General features: G+C 46.3%; 1 protein-coding gene across 1 annotated transcript in view; it reads left to right on the forward strand.

Annotated features, from left to right (window-relative positions):
* Positions 1-18,211, forward strand: part of NSD2 (nuclear receptor binding SET domain protein 2) — a 505,993-nt gene that overhangs the window by 463,073 nt on the left and 24,709 nt on the right. The gene's annotated exons all lie outside the window — the stretch shown is intronic.

The raw sequence follows: 18,211 nt of genomic DNA on the forward strand, positions 1-18,211 counted from the left end.
AGTCATATTGCATTTTTGAGCTGGGAGCAGACCTGAAATTGCAAGACAGCTATAAATGTGTTTTGTTTTTTTAACTACCCTTCTAAGGCTGTAGAAATTTGTGGTTTGACATTTGGCCTATGCTAGCTTGTGATAAGCAACTAAGAGCCAGAGACTCCTATGACTGAGGACACCTGCAGTATCCAGATAAACAATCAACAGGAGAAGTAAGTAGGTTTGGGTGACATTGTAGCTTCAGCAAGTGTGTGTGGGCACTGTCATAGTGACTATGCATAGCTGGGATATAGGTCCACCATTATCTAATAAAAACTTATGCTTATGTACATGACAGGCCCTAACTGTCCATGCAATGAGGGAATAAATGATAGGAGTTGAAAGATGGTAGAAATTGCTGGAACAAGATTCACCATAAAAGGAAATAGAATATTCTGGAAGGATGCATATTCATTAGGTAGGAAGGGTAATTAAGAAAATAAAGAAAGGAAGAAAAAGGTATATAAGAGGAAACAGAACTGAGGATGAGGAGCCTCAATGTGTCTACACTAGCAGGTGGACATATTGATAGCTCCCAGAGAAAACTCTGTTTTTATTTGCTACATGTTATACTCTGGGGTTTTATTTGTTAACTAGTAAAAAAGGCCCGTTTCCGAAACCAATGAAACGGGCGCTAGCGTGTTTTTTTTTTGTGTGTGTATGTGTCACAGAGTTATTTTCTGTGTGTGTGTGTGTGTGTGTGAGGGTGTGGTGTGTGTGCAGGTTGTTGATGTGTGTCTTTTTTTTGTTTTGTTTTTTGCTTGGGGGTTGGGGGATGTGCTGTGCTGGCAAAGTGGGTTGGATTGGTGTGTGGCTTTGAGGGTGTGTTTCTGTTGTATTGTGTGTGTGTGGTTTTGTCTGTCAAGGAGGTTTGTGGAGAGGGGTCTTTCTGTTGGTGAAATGTAAATGTGGTCGTAGGGAGGTCAGCCTTTGTTGAGTATTGTTTTTTTTTTTGTGTGTTGTGCTGAGGCAGCAGTGTTGTTTTAGATGGGCGGAAGGTAGAGGAGCACGTTCTTTGTCTGTCGGTATTTTTTGGCCGTTTCAGGGCTGCTGTAGGGGAATGCTGGAAGAGAAATGTGCTGTTGGAAGCAGCGCCATCTTTTTCCATTGGGCTGGGGTTCTGGGCATCCTGGAGGTGGGTGACGGCTTGCCTGAGGACGGGGATGATTGTTTTAAGTTTGCGGAAGGGAGAAGAGCACGGTCTCGGGCCGTCGGGGGGTGATCTGGTATGTTTGGTCCATTTCAGGCCGGCTGCAGGGGAATGCTGGAACATTTATGCGCTGCAGGAATCAGCGCCATCTTTTTCCGGGTGCTCAGGGAATCCCCGAGGTGGGAGACAGCTTGCCTGAGGCTGGGGATGGTTGGGCACATCCTTGGCCGCTTCGGCAAAAGGGGAAGAGGAAGGGGGTGGGGAGTTACCTGCAGCCGCCTGAGAAACCATGTATTCTTTGTTTGTTTTGTATTATTAGTTTGCATTTCTGTTGAAGAAAGAGTGGATGCCTTTCGAATGTTGGAGGTGGTGCATCGGTGTGCGGTTGTTTCGTTAGTTTGGCAGCCAGTCTCCAGCGATTCCTAGGCAGGGAAGGAGTACTCCTCCCCCTTCCTTGGTCGCTGTTTGCTGCTGGCTGGGTCGCGGGTAATCCTTCCAGCTGGGCCGCAGCTTGTCCTGTTTGCCCACGTCCCAGATGGTGACGGGCACGTTGTTTTCCGGCTCCTCTGACTCCATGTCAAGCGATCCCAAATATAGTCTGTGCTATAGGCCCTCTGGCACTCTTCAGTACTGGCATTAGGCATTTAAAAATTTCTCCCCCCACCCCCCCCCCCCCCCCCTCCCGGTCTATTTTTGCACATACCCACAGCAGGAATATTCTTCTCGCATCGTTCCAGCGGTGGTTCTGTGCTCCTCCGTGCTGCACAGATAATGAGCCATTCTGCTGGGGAATACTCCTCCCTTATTGTCACGTAGTTTCCTCTGATTGGTCCTTCTTACGTTGCCTAGTGTTGCCTGGGAACGGTGTTGTGATGGTCCTTTGTGTTTCAGAATGTTGAGGGTGTTTTTTCTGATTGGTCCGTCATGCGAGGGCGGGGCAGAGAGATATGGTCAGTGTTGTGGCTTCACCACCATGAATCCATGAACCTTTCAGTGAGTGACTGAGTGACTTCATAACGTTGTCTTCAGAACGTTGAGGGTGAGTTTTATTATAGTAGATATTTCAATAATTACGTATTGGCTTCTTTTGCTATTCTGAATAAACATTTATTACATTTAATACTTATTTAGAGAGAGTTTTTCTTACCTGGGGTTCTGCCTGGGGGAGAAAAGATTTACTCGAGGGTCCACCCTCCAGGAGACCTCCAGAAGGCTACTCCTGTCTCTGAGGCAAGGATAGGAGTGCAGGATCTATCTGCTTACAAAGGATTTACAATAAGATCAAAAATGCCCTCTCCCAAAAAAACCCAATCTTCCTACATTCCCACCACATATGAATGTTGGTACCATGTTCACCACATTCCCCTCCTGCCCAATACCAGTTCCCAGCATTATGTCCAGTTGCACAGATATATAAAACCACTGCATCAACACTTTATACCCATTTTCAATTATTGCAGTCCTCACCCTCTAAAGCCCAGATCATCCTCTGAAGCCTTAATATATCCTAACTTTATGCCTCTCTTACTATTATAAGACATTTATAAATTTGGGAAGTCGCCCCCTTTTGCTGCTGAGGCCTCAGCAATAATGTCAATATGTCAAGATCTATCTCTGGCCGTTGTCAAATCTAAGCTAAAAGCCCACCTTTTTGAGGCTGTGTTTAACTCTAACTCCTATTCACTTGTTCAGTACCCATGTCTGTTTTTCATTCCCACCTTAAGTAATTCCCTTATCCCTTTTTTGTTCTGTTTGTCCTCTGTTGAGTAGGGAGTGACTCTTACATGTTCAAGTGTACAGCACTGCATACATCTAGTAGCACTATAGCAATGATTTTTAGTAATAGTAGTTTTCCCCTGGGATACCTCCTATAACAAACCAGAGCTCTGAATATAGTGCTGCACTTGTAGATAGGGAAATGGTCACCCAGGGTAATCCATACTTGGCCTGCAGCTCTTCAAAAGGTAACGCATGCCCTGTAGGTTGATCACAACTTTGTTCTACACAGACCAAGCCCCGCTCTTCCCACCTCTGGAACACCAACTGCCTTCTCCCTGGTTCAAATTTGGGTTTATATTGGAAAAACATAAACCAAGCATATTTCCACCCCTCTAGTAGCAACCCTCTAGTATGGTTCCAAATCTTCATAGTCTGCCCCTGAAAGGGGTTCCCACAGCCCACCCTCATATCATTACCCAGACAGTCATGGTAAATGCATCAGAATCACATCCCCCACCCCCTCTTGCTCTAGATCCACCCACTGCTTACATTCATTGGTCTGCTACTAATGTTGCCTGTAACTGGGCAGTCTGGTAATACTTTTTAAGTCCATTTTATACAGTTGCATTATCATTCTCCGCACTCTCAGGTATTCCTGCTCCCAGCTGGTCAAGGATTCCCCCCCCCCCCCCCCCCCCAAGGAAAAAAATTGGCAATACATGAATAGTACCTGGGGCAGAATCAGTGGCGTACAAGGTGGGGGCGGTCCGCCCCGGGTGCCGCGCGCCTGCCGGCTCTTCGTTTTCATGCTCCCTTTGCCCCGGAACAGGTTACTTCCTGTTCTGGGGCAGAGGGAGCATGAAAACGAAGAGCCAGCAGGCGCGTGGCACCCCCCCCCCCCCTCCCAGCAGCGTGCACCCAGGGGGGGTTCTTTCGCTGTGTGGGGGGGTGCTGCACCCGGGGGGGCGGGGCGCATCAGCGATCCACCCCGGGTGTCAGCCCCCCTAGGAACGCCACTGGGCAGAATCGGTATTTTCAGAATTTCTATGCTTCCCAACCACTAAAAAAACAGCAGAACCTATCTCATTGGTCCAACTCATGTTGTATTTTGTAAATTGCTGGTCTGTAGTTCAAATCATAAAGGTTTGTACCTCGCTCCCCTAGATCCCTAGATGTATACCCAAATATCTGAGAGAATCCATTTAAAAGGATACTAAGCCCATAGGGTGTATACAAGTACCTCTTTCAAGAGCTCCAACTTAAGTCATATTTTCCCTGAATCCCGACACCTGACCATACGCCTGCAACTTCTGCACCACCTCTCTCAGCAAGTTAATTGGGCTGTTTAGGATAAAGAGAAGATCATCCGCAAACAGGCTGTTTGTGTTCCCTACTATTCAACATCACCCCACAAATCTGGGCCCACTCTCTTCTTGGGCTAAAGGCTCTATAATAATTCATGTTTAATCCAGGATCTTAAATGTCATATATAAGTAAGTAAATAAATACAAACTGAAGTTCATGTGGCCCTGGAAACACTTATAAAATTTCACCAAAAACCCATCAAGGCCTGGCGACCTGCCACACTTCATCTTGCGAAGTGCCTGGCAGAGTTCTATTGCAATAAGCGGCCAATCCAGTCAGACAGCATCCGGGACCTCGAGTTCAGGTAGGTCTCTATCTGCTCCTTGTCCCCTGGCTCCTCAAAGGGAGTATAAAGTCCTTTAATAATCCACAAACCACACTCTAAAGTCCTTGGCCCTATCAGCCACCCGAATATGTAATATATTGTTCTGTGTTTTCTTAACCTTATCAAAGTATACAAAAATAGTCCTGATTCACACTTTGACTGTATAATACCAATATGCTAAGTGAATCAACAAAAAACACCTGTATACTGGAGCACATGGTGTATAAGAGAGGAAACCTCATACAAACTGTGGCACTGCCTGGTATATGTTTAACCAGGAAATAAGCAAGGCTCACAGTGAAAAAGTAATCATGGGTGAAAACCTCTCTGCTGGGCATTTAATACGTGCTTGAATGGCAAAAAAATTGGTCTAACCACTCATCTTAAACAAAGATCTGAGAAATGGCCAAATAGCCAACACTTATCTTATGCTGCTGTGTAGCTAGGCTCCGTTACTTCGCACTGCTGAGGTCCCGACGGACCTGTTTCGCTTCCACTTTCTCAAGGGTCCTCAACACATAACCCGGCGAGCTGAAACACAGCAAAATAGAAAAAAACTCGTTAGACTCGGCTCCAGACCGCTGCGCGGTCCCGTGGTGTTGAAAATGTCCTACAACCTGGAGCTACTACAGCAAATCAACAAGTTAGAAGCAAGTACATCGCAGAGGTCATGTCACAACTTTCAGACATTAAGGCATATGTCCACCTGACCTCGGATCCCACTGCGGAAACTACAGGAAGGCGGTAGAACGAGAGAGCATGAAATGAGATTGAAGGGGGGCAGACTCAAGAAGAATGTCAGGAAGTATTTTTTCACGGAGAGGGTGGTGCATGCTTGGAATGCCCTCCCGCGGGAGGTGATGGAGATGAAAACGGTAACGGAATTCAAACATGCGTGGGATAAACATAAAGGAATCCTGTGCAGAAGGAAGGGATCCTCAGGAGCTTAGCCTAGAATGGGTGGCAAAGCTGGTGGTTGGGAGGCGGGACTAGTGCTGGGCAGACTTATACGGTCTGTGCCGGGGCTGGTGGTTGGGAGGCGGGGATAGTGCTGGGCAGACTTATACAGTCTGTGCCAGAGCCGGTGGTGGGAGGCAGGGATAGTGCTGGGCAGACTTATACGGTCTGTGCCAGAGCTGGTGGTGGGAGGCGGGGATAGTGCTGGGCAGACTTATACGGGTCTGTGCCAGAGCTGGTGGTGGGAGGCGGGGACTGGTAGTTGGGAGGCGGGGATAGTGCTGGGCAGACTTATACGGGTCTGTGCCAGAGCTGGTGGTGGGAGGCGGGACTGGTAGTTGGGAGGCGAGGATAGTACTGGGCAGACTTATACAGTCTGTGCCAGAGCTGGTGGTGGGAGGCGGGGTTGGTGGTTGGGAGGCGGGGATAGGGCTGGCCAGACCTATACGGTCTGTGCCCTGAAGAGGACAGTACAAATAAAAAAGTAGCACATAGGAATTTATCTTCTTGGGCAGACTGGATGGACTGTGCAGGTCTTTTTCTGCCGTCATCTACTATGTTACTATGTTACAAGAAGAGATAAAGATTTTGACGGGTGAAGCGGTCGAGCAAGGTTTTTTGACGGTGAAGGAGTGGCGGTTATTTCCTGGTTAAACATACACCAGGCAGTGCCACAGTTTGTATGAGGTTTCCTCTCTTATACACCACGTGCTCAAGTATACAGGTGTTTTTTTGATGATTCACTTAGCATATTTTCTTAACCTTAACCAGTCTGCTGTACTTGTTAAATCCAAAATATCTTAGTTTTAAAAGTTGCAATTTCTCACGGCCACCAGGCTATTGTACAAATCCTTCAGCACTGGATGATGTTTTAACTGTGGAGTGCTGCCTTCTCCATGTATCAATCACATTTAAAGCATCAGTAAGCTGGTGGAACTCTCACCTGTCCCTTCTACTATACACCACCTTCCCCCCTGTATTATCCATATTTGGGTTCCTAGTTAAATTAAAAATCCCTCACCCTACTCCCTACAATAAGATACTATTCTTTGTGTTGTAAGATAAGGGGCAGACATTCTTTAAAGAAAGCTCCCTGCCTATCATTAGGTATATAAAGGTTAGCTAAGGTATATTGAATGCCACTATGGTCCCCACCACTAGCAGAAATCAATCTAGGGGGTCTTGCTCCACCATCTGAACATCCACCGCAACCCCTTTAGTAAACAAAATGGCGACAGTGATCATAATATGATCAGATTTGATATTGGCTCTGGAATACGTATACACAGGAAATCCAATACTTTAGCGTTTGTCTTTGTGGAGCCAAATGGTGTACTGAAGACCCTAGAGTCATTACTCCTTAACACTTTGGATTGGGCGGACAGGTTTGCTTATAAACAGTTATCCCACTATGTAACAGCGCTTCCCACGGCCTCCCTTGGGATGGATTTGATCACTAAGCTTCATGAGCTCTTTGAGATGGCGTCCAATGATTCTATATTGATCTCCTTGCTCCACAAGAGATTATTGCAATATTGTCCCCAGAGGGATCTCAACACTGTCGCTGAGCACTGGTCAGCTGACTTATGGACATTGGTCACTTCGCAAGACTTATTGCACTGTATGAGTACTATTCCCAAATGGACACGAAGTGCAGAGCTTAGAGAGTCTCAGACAAGAGTGGTCTATAGGGCTTACACCTCACAGTCACGGTTGTACCAGATGGGTGGTGTGGACTCTCCTTAGTGTAATAAATGCGGCCGCTCCCCTGGTAATTTTTACCATGCCATTTGGGATTGCCCAGCGATTAAAGCTTTCTGTACATTAGTGGTTCGATATTTGGAACGAATTATGAGACAGACGGTGAGAATGTTGCCCGATAGTATTATTTTGGGAGGGGTTTCACCATTGAGGGTTGGGACTGTCCACCAAAACTTTTTTATCCACAAAGCACGTTTGGTAGTTAAGAAATGTGTTCTTGTAAATTGGACCAAACAAGCCATTCCCTCCTACTGGCAGTGGTGCAATAGACTTCATGCTTTGCTCATGTTGGAACTTAGGGATTTCCACTTAAACTGTAAGGTACAACATCACATTTATTTAACTTGGGAACATTATATGTATAGTTTAGCGCACCAAGAACGAAGCCACATTCTTAATCAACTTAGCGCTATCTGTGGCTAATGATAGGACTTCGGTTCAGTGGAAGGAGGGGTGGGCTTCTCACTTTGCACCTAGTGGAGATTAGGGGTTTCTCTGGAGTGGGTTGGGGGAGGTGGGAGAGAGAGGGGAATTTGATGTGGGGGGATTCTTTTTGGGGACATTATGGGGTGGTCTACACTTATTTTGATGTATTAGTTAAACTAAAAATTGTTGCACTAAATAGGGGAGTGGGATGGATGGAATGGGCTTAGTTGGGTAATTGGGTCACTGGTTGTCCATGTTCGTTGTAGGGGGCTATAAGAGCCAAATCTCCCTATTTTGGTTATATCTTTTAATTGGCTGTCATATGTTGGAAGCAACAGTTGAATTGTACATATGATTTTCATTGGTGCCACTGTTTCTTTGCTTAATTCAATAAAAATGTTTTTTACAAAAAAAATGGAAGGAAGGCCAAACGACAGCCGGCATGGTTAAAAAGTGAAGTGAAACAGGGAACATGGGTTATCCCCCTGCAGGCTTTCCAATACTATCAAGTGCGAGATTTTATAAATCGAAGGGCAAAGGGAGAGCTTAGTCTACCTGAAACTAGGTTAGAAAGTGGATTGATGAAGGGAGGGGGAGAAGGGCAGCATATCAAAACTCTACGGAGCGTTACTTTTATATTCCAATCCGATAGAACACTATTTGACCAAATGGGGGAGGCCTTGGGGGTGATATATACGTTCCCACAATGGAAATTAACATTTAGATCTCTGCTTAAAGTCTCGATCTCTAGTGCCATGATTGAAAGTGGACACAAAATATTATATTGCTGGTACTATACTCCACATCGCCTGGTAAAGATGTTTCGGACAGGCTCGGCTAAATGCTGGCGACAGTGCGATGCAACAGGAGATATGTTTCACATTTGGTGGACCTGCAAACATGCTCAGACTTATTGGGTAGAGATACTGAAATTTATGGACCACTGTTTGCTACATTTCAGACCTAAGGGTGTTCAGAACCCCGTACATCAATTTGCTGTTTGTGGCAAGTAAGCTGGTTTTAGCAGCGGCTTGGAAGCAGCCTTCGCTACCTGGCCTTCGGAGAGTCCTGCAAAAACTGGACTACATTTGCTTGATGTCAAAACTCACGGCGCTGCGGACTGGCCGTTTGGTGCAGCATCAGAAAATCTGGAATTCTTACGAACAATGGTTATCCTCACAGCACATCTCTGGACAGTAGTGTATAATACAATACTGGGAAAGATAAGAGTCGATAGAGCACCTGGGAGGGAGGAGGGTTGAGGTGGGGGGGGGGGGGGGGGTTGAAGAGGAAGATAAGACCTGACTATATGGAACTGTTATGGATGGTTATTGGTTAGCATTCTTGATGTATTAGAAATGTTATATCTACTGTCAAGTTTATATTTGAAAAATAATAAAATAAATGGTTAAAAAAAAAGTGAGGTGAAAGAAGCTATTAGAGCTAAAAGAAAATCCTTCAGAAAATGGAAGAAGGATCTGACTGAAATAATAAGAAACAGCATAAGGAAAACGCAAAGCGCTGATAAGGAAGGCAAAGAGGGACTTTGAAAAAAAGATTGCATTTGAGGCAAAAACACATAGTAAAACCTTTTTTAGGTATATTAAAAGCAAGAAGCCGGCAAAAGAATCAGTTGGGCCACTAGATGACTGAGGGGCACTCAGGGAGGACAAAGCCATAGCGGAGAGATTAAATGACTCTTTTACTTTGGTCTTCACCGAGGAAGATTTGGGAGAAATACCGGTGCCAGAAATGATATTCAAAGCTGACAAGTCAGAGAAACTGAATGAAATCTCTGTAAACTTGGAAGATGTAATGGTGTAATTTGACAAATTGAAGAATAGCAAATCACCAGCACGGAAGGTATTCATCCAGAGTACTGTTAAAATTGAAAAATGAACTTGCAGAACTATTGTTAGTAATATGTAATTTCTCTTTAAAATCAAGCATAGTACCAGAAGATTGGAGGGTGGCCAAGGTAACACCGATTTTGAAAAATAGGTTCCATAGATGATCCGTGAAATTATATGAATATTTATGAGAAAGATTTGCATGCACTGCCTTCACTGCATGCAAATCTATCTTATAAATATTCAGTGTGGATATACTGATAAACTGGCTGTGGTGCCTCCAGGACTAGGTTTGGGAACCACTGACCTAGTGAAAGACTCCAGAGGAAATTGGAGAGTGTTGGGATAGGAGGTAATGTTGTATTGTGGATTAAAAACTGGTTAAAAGAAAACAGAGTAGAGTTAAATGGTCAGTATTCTCAATGGAGAAGGGTAGATGGTTGGGTTCTCCAGGGGTCTGTGCTTGGACCACTGCTTTTTAACATATTTATAAATGATCTAAAGACGGGAGTAACTAGTGAGGTAATTAAATTTGTTGACGACACAAAGTTATACAAAGTTGTTAAATCCCAAAAAGATGGTGAAAAATTAAAAGAGGACCTTACAAGACTGGGAGACTGGCATCCAAATATTATTATTAGCATTTGTACAGCGCTACCAGACGCACGCAGATGACGTTTAGTGTGAGCAAGTGCAAAGTGATATGTGTGGGAAAGAGGAACCCAAACTATATAGCTACATGATGCCCTCGGTACCGTTGGCAGAAGCGCCGGCTGGCTCTTTGCCTGTGGTGAGGTCACCGGTACCGGTTGCGGCATCGGCTTCAGCTGCCACCCAGGTTGACTCCCCGTCGTCGGAGGGAGCTTCACCGCCGCCGCCGCCGAGGGAGTCGACTTGTCGGCGACACCATCGAGGACATCGTTCCTCGGAGTCGAGACGGGCCTGGTTTCAGACTGCTGTTCGAGAGCTTTTGTCCGACACCGAAGAGGAGGCCTCGTGGGGGGAGGAAGAGGATCCCAGGTATTTCTCTTCCGAGGAGTCTTGTGGTCTTTCTTCTGACCCCACTGCCTCTCCTGAAAAAAAGCTCTCTCCACTGGAGTCTTCTCCTTCTTTTTTCCGGGAAATGTCTGTGGGCATTCCCTTCCCGATGGTTACTGAGGATGAGCCCAGGACTGAGATGCTCGAGGTCCTCGACTATCCTTCACCACCTAAGGAGTCGTCCATGGCTCCTTTGCATAAGGTTCTCAAGGAGACTTTGCTTAGGAACTGGACGAACCCCTTATCTAATCCCACCATCCCTAAGAAGATTGAGTCACAGTATAGGGTCCATGGAGAACCTGAGTTGATGAGGACCCAGTTACCTCACGACTCTATGGTTGTGGACTCTGCCCTGAAGAGAGCTGGAAGTTCTAGAGATTGCGCCTCGGCGCCCCCGGGGCGGGAATCTAGAACTCTCGACTCCTTTGGGAGGAAGGCCTATCAGTCCTCCATGCTCTTGTCCAAGATCCAGTCATATACCAGCTCTACACGAGCATCCATATGCAGAACAATGTGAAGCAACTGGCGGACCTGGTAGATAAGCTCCCTGCGGAGCAGGCCAGGCCTTTTCAGGAGGTGGTCAGGCAGCTGAAGGCGTGTTGTAAATTCCTGTCCAGGGGTGCTTATGACACTTTTGATGTTGCATCCAGGTCTGCTGCTCAAGGTATAGTGATGCACAGACTCTCATGGCTGCGTGCCTCTGACCTGGAAAGTAGGACCCAGCAGCGGCTTACAGATGTTCCTTGCCGGGGAGATAACATTTTTGGTGAGAAGATCAAGCAGGTTGTTGAACAGCTCAACCAGCGGGTCACCGCCCTCGACAATCTCTCCCACCGGGTGCCTTCAGCATCTACCTCAACAGGTAGACGTTTTTTCAGGGGAAGGAGGAGTGCTCCCTATTCTTATAATAAGCGTAGGTACACTCCACCTTCCCGACAGTCTTCTCAGTCTCAGCCCCAGCGCGCTCATTCTCGTCAACAGCGTGCGCCTAAACGGGCCCCTGCAGCTCCCCAGTAAAAGCAAGGGACGGGCTTTTGACTGGCTCCAGAAGAGCATAGCTGCAGTAAACGTGTCCTTGCCGGACAACTTACCAGTCGGGGGGAGGTTAAAATTTTTTCACCAAAGGTGGCCTCTCATAACCTCTGACCGGTGGGTTTGTCAAATAGTCCGGTTAGGATACACCCTCAATTTGACTTCTACACCTCCAAATTGCCCACCGGGAGCTCAATCTTGCAGCTCCCAGCACAGGCAGGTACTTGCAGAGGAACTCTCCGCCCTTCTCAGCGCCAATGTGGTCGAGCCCGTTCCACCCGGGCAAGAAGGACTGGGATTCTATTCCAGGTACTTCCTTGTGCAAAAGAAAACAGGGGGGGCATGCGTTCTATCCTAGACCTAAGGGCCCTGAACAAATTCCTGGTCCGAGAAAAGTTCAGGATGCTTTCCCTGGGCACCCTTCTTCCCATGATTCAGGAAAACGATTGGCTATGCTCTCTGGACTTAAAGGATGCCTACACCCACATTTCGATACTTCCAGCTCACAAGAAATATCTTCGATTTCGTCTTGGAACGCAACACTTGCACTTGTGTGCTGCCTTTTGGTCTGGCCTCGGCACCCCGGATCTTTACAGAATGACTGGCGGTGGTCGCTGCATCGCTACGCAGACTGGGGGTGCATGTGTTTCCTTACCTCGACGACTGGCTGGTGAAGAGCACCTCTGAGGCAGGAGCTCTGCAGTCCACGCAGATGACTATTCAACTTGTGGAGCTACTGGGGTTTGTTTTAAATTACCCAAAATCCCATCTCCTTCCAGTTCAAAAACTAAAATTCATAGGAGCTCTGCTGGACTCAACGACAGCTCATGCCTGTCTTCCCGAGACGAGGGTAGACAATCTTTTGTGTCTCGTTTCCATGGTCAGAGTGTCGCAGCAGATCACAGCTCGGCAGATGTTGAGACTTCTCGGCCATATGGCCTCCACAGTCTATGTGACTTCCATGACACGCCTTCATATGAGATCAGCTCAGTGGACCCTAGCTTCCTAGTGGTACCAAGCTTTAGGGAGTCTAGAGGATGTGATCCAATTGTCCATCGGGTTTCGCAACTCTCTTCGGTGGTGGACCATTCGATCCAATTTGACCTTGGGACACCCATTCCAAATTCCTCAGCCACAAAAAGTGCTGACGACAGATGCGTCCCTCCTGGGGTGAGGAGCGCATGTAGAGGGCTTCACACTCAAGGACTTTGGTCCCTCCAGGAATCAGGTCTCCAGATCAATCTCCTGGAGTTGCGAGCGATCTGGAACATTCTAAAGGCTTTCAGAGATCGGCTGTCCAACCAAATTATCCAAATTCAGACAGACAACCAGGTTGCCATGTACTACGTCAACAAGCAGGGGGGCACCGGATCTCACCCCTTGTGTCAGGAAGCCATCCAGATGTGGCTTTGGGCCCGTCGTCGAGGCATGTTTCTCCAAGCCACGTATCTGGCAGGCATAAGCAACAGTCTGGCCGACAGATTGAGCAGGATAATGCAACCTCACGAGTGGTCACTCAAATCGCGTGTGGTGCGCAAGATCTTCCAAGCGTGGGGCACCCCCTTGGTGGATCTTTTTGCCACTCAGCTCAATCACAAGGTCCCTCAGTTCTGTTCCAGACTAGCGTCAGATGCTTTTCTCCTCAATTAGGGGCAGGGTCTTCTGTATGCGTATCCTCCCATACCTCTGGGGGGGAAGACTGCTGAAACTCAAGCAAGACCGAGGAACCATGATTCTGATTGCTCCCTTCTGGCCGTGTCAGGTTTGGTTCCCTTTTCTTCTGGAATTATCTTTAGAAGAACCGTGGAGATTGGAGAGTTTTCCGACCCTCAGAACGAGGGGGCGCTTCTGCATCCCAACCTCCGGTCTCTGGCTCTCACGGCCTGGATGTAGAGAGCGCGTAGAATTCGCCTCTTTGGGTCTCTCTGAGGGTGTCTCTCGAGTCTTGCTTGCTTCCAGGAAAGATTCCATGAAGCGGTGTTATTCTTTCAAATGGAGGAGGTTTGCCGTCTGGTGTGATAGCAAGGCCTTAGATCCTCGCTCTTGTCCTACACAGACCCTGCTTGAATACCTTCTACACTTGTCAGAGTCTGGTCTCAAGACCAACTCCGTAAGGGTTCATCTTAGTGCAATCAGTGCTTACCATCAACGTGTAGAAGGTCAGCCTTTAGTTGTTCACTTCATGAGAGGTTTGCTTTTGTCAAAGCCCCCTGTCAGACCTCCAACAGTGTCATGGAATCTCAACGTCGTTCTCACCCAGCTGATGAAAGCTCCTTTTGAGCGACTGAATTCCTGCCATCTGAAGTACTTGACCTGGAAGGTCATTTTCTTGGTGGCTGTTACTTCAGCTCGTAGAGTCAGTGAGCTTCAAGCCTTCGTAGCCCATGCTCCCTATACTAAATTTCATCACAACAGAGTAGTCCTCCGCACTCACCCTAAGTTCTTGCCGAAGGTGGTGTCGGAGTTCCATCTGAACCGGTCAATTGTCTTGCCAACATTTTTTCCTCGACCTCATACGTGCCCTGCTGAACGTCAGTTTGCACACTTTGGACTGCAAAAGAGCATTGGCCTTCTATCTGGAGCGGACAAGCCCATTCAGACAGTCCGCCCAAATATTTGTATCATTTGATCCCAATAGGAGGGGAGTCTCTGTCGGGAAACGCACCATTTCTAATTGGCTAGCAGATTGCATTTCCTTCACTTATGCCCAAGCTGGGCTGACTCTTGAGGGTCATATCACGGCTCATAGTGTTACAGCCATGGCAGCGTCAGTGGCCCACTTGAAGTCAGCCACTATTGAAGACTTTTGCAAGGCTGCGACGTGGTCTTCAGTCCACACATTCACATCTCATTACTGCCTTCAGCAGCCGACGCGACAGTCGGTTTGGGCAGTTGGTGCTGCAGTATCTGTTTGAGACTTAGGATCCAACTCCACCCCCCTAGGCCCATTTTTGTTCTTTTCCAGGCTGCACTCTCAGTTAGTTGTTTTCTTCGTAGGTCAATCCTTGTTCTGTCCTCGTCGTTGCGAGGCCCAATTGACCTTTCTTTGTTGTTTTGAGTGAGCCTTGGGAGCTAGGGATACCCCATCAGTGAGAACAAGCAGCCTGCTTGTCCTCGGAGAAAGCGAAGATACATACCTGTAGCAGGTATTCTCTGAGGACAGCAGGCTGATTGTTCTCACAAACCCGCCCTCCTCCCCTTTGGAATTGTTCCTTCTTTCTTCCTTGCTTTTTGATCTAACTGATGTCCCCGCGCAATGGGCGGGATGGTGGCCGCGGTGTGCGCACCCACACGCGACCAAAGGCTCTAGCAAACGTTTGTTGCTAGGAACATTTCCGGACCTCGGGCTGCCGTGGACGTCACCCTATCAGTGAGAACAATCAGTCTGCTGTCCTCGGAGAATACCTGCTACAGGTATGTATCTTTGCTTTATCTTGGCGGGGTTTAAAAAAGGTTTGGATAATTTCCTAAAAGAAAGTCCATAAGCCATTATTAAGATGGACTTGGTCAGAATCCACTGCTTATTTCTAGGATAAGCAGTATAAAATTTATTGTACTCTTTTGGGATCTTACCAAGTACTTGTAACTTGGATTGGTCACTGTTGGAAACAGGATGCTGGGCTTGATGGATCTTCAGTCTATCCCAATCTGGCAACGCTTATGTTCTTATTTATTTTCAAACCTTGTATACTGCCTACATCTAGTTGATTTATATAAAACAAAGCAAGCTTAAAAACAATAAAACTAACCATCACAAAACTCAAACATTAAAAAAAAAATTCTGAATTATCACAAAAAGAGTACAGACACAATACAGAGATAGTACTACTGTAAGTTCCATCCATATCCTTACATCCACAAATAGTCTTTAAAAGCCTCTTAAACTGAAGTACACCAGCACATAAGCGCAATTGTCCTGCTAAAGCATTCCACATCACAATCCCTGATACTGAGAATGCAGCAGCTCTTGTATCACAATGACATGTTTTGACAAAAGCCTCCATTGACAGCCTCATTGCAGTCTCTGACCTTAGGGACCTTCCTGTTTGATGCACTGAAAAAAATCTCCTTAAAATACAATGGAGTAGGCAGATACACAGAGCATAAAACTTTGAGTTGTACTCTAAACTGAATAGGCAACCAGTGCAAATGCTTCAAAATTCGTGTTATATGTTTACATTTTGGTACTCCAACCAAAAGCCTAGAAGAAGCATTTTGCTCTATCTGCAGTGCCTTGATCCTGGCCTTAGACATGCTAAGATACAAGGCTGTTATGTTTGATCGTGAGCCCTTGGACCTGGGCCGAGGCCTAGGGCAGACCGAGTTCACGCTATGCAGAGACAAAGGGTACAAAGCCCAGCACACTCAAGGAGACTGGAGAGCACCACCAGAAAGGTAAGTAGACCACTCGTATGGGCCGCAAGGCTGAACTGGAATCCACACGTACAGAATCCAAACGTACCCAAGCACACAAAAGGGAAAGGAAGAGAACAAGGAATGGAGCACAGTCACAGAAGGCAACGCCACCCAGGCCGCGCACACTGCACAACACAGTCTCCAACGAAAGGTCACCAGACCAAAGACACAGATGCTGGATAAGGGAATCCACAGAGAGAGGCAGCTCGAGCTGTACCACACAGCTTAAACATACGAGCAGCCCAAACAGGATTCAAACAAGAGATACTGCAAGTAAAGGGTGAAAGGGAAACCACACAGAGAGACGGCTCAAGCTGTGCCACAGGTCTTAACGGAGAGCAGTCCTCACAAAACTCAAACAGCAAATACAGCAAGTAAAGAGTTAAAGGGAAACCTCACAGAAAGCCAGCTTAATGGAGAGCAGTCCTCACAAGATTCAAACAGCAGCTACAGCAAGTAAAGGGTTAAAGGGAAATCACTCAGAGAGATGGCTTGGAGAGCAGTCCTGACAGCTGAGGTACAGCAGAGCAAAACAGAGGAAGCAAGCTCCCAGGGACACAAACAACAAACACGGAAAGAAAAGGGTTAATGGTAACCCACACAAACAGCTTACAACTGAGCAACAGCAGAGCTTAAACAGAGGGAGCAAGCTCCTACAGACTCAAAGAACAAATACAGACAACAGAGGGTAATGACTAATTGTACATAAAGAGAACTCACGCTGTGCCACACGCACTCTCAAAGGAGAAACAAGGTAAGCTCACAGCTGAGGGAAGTAACGCTAGAGCATCCTGTGCAAGCAGAGATAGGCTTAAATAGGGTCTGGCTTCTGGCATCATCTGCCTCAGATGTCAGCCCAATCCCTGAGATAGCCAATTAGGACCAAGACCCTGTCGCTACCCTGCTTGTCCCAGTAGGATCATAACAAAGGCATTGCATTAATCCAACTGAAACAACAACATGCAATGGGAGCATTGGTTTCAATCTATATAGCAAATGTGCAAAACATGCATGAACAATATTTAAAACCTGATTTTTCATAGTTAACCCAATAAAGGACATACTTTACAACTTCATTACTTTCTGAAGTGGCAGGTTTACATTATTCACATTTAAAAGCTCAGGCCACCTCTCTTCCTTAGTTTTTCCAACAATCTTTTCTTCTGACTTTGCTAAATTTAGTAGCAAACCATGTTCACACAATCATGCATCAATCTTATCCAAGCTAGTATTGTAACTTCACTTCAAGGTCAATTTCCCATGAGACAATCGGAAAGAAGAATGACTATCATACACTGGTTGTAAGATGGAAGTCTGTTACTCTTATTAATAAAAACATTTTTTTAAAAAGAGGCTACTCAATTCTTAATCCCTGAAAAACCTTACCAAAGATGACATATAAACATTAACTAGCAGGTTGTACCCTTCTACTCAACAAAACCTCCAGGAACCCTCCCCCCACTCCGCACAAACAGCGACTGCACTAAAAGATAAGATGTAACCAAGCATTTACTTGTCCACATCATTCCCAATGACACAACTTCGATGACAACAAGTGAATATTAACAGAGTTAAAGGCCCCAGATACATCAGGGGACACAAGACAAAAGCATACTTCTGATACAAAGAAAATACTCAGCCCATCAACTGTTGGCAACAAGAGAGACTCAATTCCAAATGCCTACCTAAAAACCAAATTGGTAAGGATCTAACAACCAACTTCTTCAATAAACCGATCTGGTTGTCATAACACTATTTTTTCCATCACTTTACCCAGGAATAGAACTGCTGAAATTGGATGATAATTACCTAAAACCAGAGTATCAAGCCTGGTTTCTTCAACAAAGGTTCTAACCGTCGCCTGCTTTCAAATCTCTGCACATACTCCCTCACACAAAATTTATTGATAATACTCATGGCTGAAGCCAACTGCCCCTATCAACTGCCGAATCGCCCCTGAAGAGCAAGGGTCCAATAGTGACTTGTGGGAGTCACTTTGGCGGTAACCAAAATTGGCCAGATTTCAGCAACAGTCTCAACTCCCCTTTCGCCTCATTAGTCCTCAATGGCAAAACCCCCAGGGACCTCAGGTTATCCAAAAATTCAGCATATTCATCAGCAGTTGGCTTGGGATCTTTC

Source organism: Microcaecilia unicolor, chromosome 2 (genome assembly GCF_901765095.1).
Source record: "Microcaecilia unicolor chromosome 2, aMicUni1.1, whole genome shotgun sequence".
Classification (NCBI taxonomy): domain Eukaryota; kingdom Metazoa; phylum Chordata; class Amphibia; order Gymnophiona; family Siphonopidae; genus Microcaecilia; species Microcaecilia unicolor.